Genomic DNA, 2,789 nt, shown 5'->3' with positions numbered 1-2,789 from the left:
GTGTCCCTCAGATTGGAAAGGATTGAAAGAAATAATGTCATTCGCAAATTTTAACCATTGGAAAACTAGAGTCAACTGGAAGATGTGGAACTGAGACCTCAGTCAACTGACTGGTCACAACATTCTCATTAAAAAGTATAAATATACAAGCTTACCTTGGAGATGTTGTGGGTTCCGTTCCAGACCACTGCAATAAAGCAAATATCACAATAATGCGAATCACAGGAATTTTTTGGTTTCCCAGTGCATATTAAAGTTATGTTTACACTATACTGTAGTCTATTAAGTGTGCAATAGCATTATGTCTAAAAAAATAATGTATACATTTTAATGAAAAAATACTTTATTGCTAAAAATTCTAACCGTCATCTGACCCTTCAGTGAGTCATAATCTTTTTGCTGGTGGAGGGTCGTGCCTCGATGTTGATGGCAGCTGACTGATCAAGGCGGTGGTTGCTGAAGGTTGGGGTGTCTGAGGCAATTTCTTCCAATAAGACAACAATGAAGTTTGCCACACAGATTGACTCTTCCTTTCATGAACGATTTCTCTGTAGCATGCAATCCTGTTTGACAGCATTTTACCCACAGAACTTTTTTCAAAATTGGAGTCAAGCTTCTCAAACCCTGCCGCTGCTTTCTCCATTCAGTTTATGTAATATTCTAAATCTTTTGTTGTTATTTCAACAATCTTCACAGCATCTTCACCAGGAGTAGTTTCCATCTCAAGAAACCACTGTCTTTGCTCCTCCATAAGAAGCAACTCCTCATCTGTTAAAGTTTTGCCATGAGATTGCAGCAATTCAGTCCCATCTTCAGGCTCCACTTCTAATTCTGGTTCTCTTGATGTTTTCACCACATCTACAGTTACTTCCTCCACTGAAGTCTTGAACCCCTCCAAGTCATCCATGAGGGCTGGAATCAACTTCTTTCAAACTCCTATGAATGTTGATATTTTGACCTCTTTCCATGAATTATAAGTGTTCTTAATGGCGTCTAAAATGGTGAATCCTTTCCAGAAAGTTTTCAATTTCCTTGGCCCAACTCCATCACAGGAATCACTATCTATGGCAGCTATAGCTTTACGAAATGTATTTCTTAAAGAATAAGACTTGAAAGTCGAAATTACTCCTTGATTCATGGGCTGCAGAATGGACGTTGTGTTAGCAGCCATGAAAACAACATTAATCTCATTGTACATCTCCATCGGAGCTCTTGGGTGACCAGGTGTGTTGTCAAAGAGCAGTAATATATATATATATATATATATATATATATATTTTTTTTTTTTTTTTTTTTTTTTTCGGTACGCGGGCCTCTCACTGCTGTGGCCTCTCCTGTTGCGGAGCACAGGCTCCGGACGTGCAGGCTCAGCAGCCATGGCTCACAGGCCCAGCCGCTCCTTGGCATGTGGGATCTTCCCGGACTGGGGCACAAACCCGCATCCCCTGCATCAGCAGGCAAACTCTCAACCACTGCGCCACCAGGGAAGCCCAAAGAGCAGTAATATTTTGAAAGGAATCTTTTTTTTTTCTGAGCAGTAGGTCTCAACAGTGGGATTTGAATATTCAGTAAACCATGTTGTCAACAGATATGCTTTCATTCAGGCTTTGTTGTTCCATTTACAGAGCATAGGCAGAGTAGATTTAGCCTAATTCTTGAAGACCCTAAGATTTTCAGAATGCTAAAAGAGCATGGGCTTCAATTTCAATTCACCAGCTACATTAGCCCCTAACAAGAGATTCAGGCTGACCTTTGAAGATTTGAAGCCAGGCATTGACTTCTCTTCTTTAGCTATGAAAGTCCTGGATTGCATCTTCTCCTAATAGAAGGCTGTTTCATTTATATTGAAAATCTCAGAATTCTCTGGCAGTCCAGTGGTTATGACTCCATGCTCTCACTCCCAAGGGCCCAGGTTCAATCCTTGGTCAGGGAACTAAGATCCCACAAGCTGCTCAGCATGGCCAAGAAAAAAAAAAAGAAAGGCAAGAAAAGAAAATCTGTTGTTTAATGTAGCCACATTCATTAACTATCTTAGCTAAATCTTCTGGATAACTGGCTGCAGCTTCTACTTGCACTTTTATGTTATGGAGATGGCTTCTTTTCTTAAACCTCATGAACCAACCTCTGCTGGCTTCCAACTTTTCTTCTGCAGATTCCTTAACTTTCTTAGCCTTCATGGAATTGAAGAGAGTTGGGGCCTTGCTCTGGATTAGGCTTTGGTTGAAGGAAATGTTGTGACTGGTTTGATCTATCCAGACCACTAAAACTTTTCCCCATTATCAGTAAAAAGGCTGTTTCACCTAATTATCACTACTGTGTTCACTGAAGTAGCACTTTTAATGTCCTTCAAGAACCTTTTCTTTGTATTCACAACTTGGCTGACTGTTTGACGCAAGAGCTCTAGCTTTCAGCCTGTCTCAGCTTTCCACAGTGCCTTCCTCACTGAACTTAATTATTTCTAGCTTTAGATTTAAAGTGAATGATGTGCAACTCTTCCTTTCACTTAAATACTTAGAGGCCATTGTAGGGTTATTTATTAGCCTAATTTCAACATTGTTGTATCTCGAGGAATAGGGAGGCCCAAGGGGGCAGAAAAATGGGGGAAAAGGCCAGTCGGTGGAAGACTTAGAACACACACAACTTTTATCAATTAAGTTCGCCATCTTAAAAGGACATGATTTGTTGCACTTAAAAACAATGACAATAGGAACACCAAAGGTCACTGATCACAGATCACTAAAACAAATATTATAATAATGAAAAAGTATGAAATATTGCTAGAATTACCA

At 39.8% G+C, this 2,789-nt stretch overlaps 1 pseudogene; it reads right to left on the bottom strand.

The window, feature by feature from the left end:
- Nucleotides 1–358: 358 nt before the first annotated feature.
- Nucleotides 359–2,522, bottom strand: LOC132515506 (tigger transposable element-derived protein 1-like; annotated as a pseudogene).
- Between the last annotated feature and the right edge of the window lie 267 nt (nt 2,523–2,789).

This window comes from Lagenorhynchus albirostris, chromosome 2 (genome assembly GCF_949774975.1).
Source record: "Lagenorhynchus albirostris chromosome 2, mLagAlb1.1, whole genome shotgun sequence".
NCBI lineage: Eukaryota > Metazoa > Chordata > Mammalia > Artiodactyla > Delphinidae > Lagenorhynchus > Lagenorhynchus albirostris.
The sequence above is the reverse complement of the archived record's forward strand: the minus strand, read 5'-3'. Positions and strand labels throughout refer to the sequence as shown.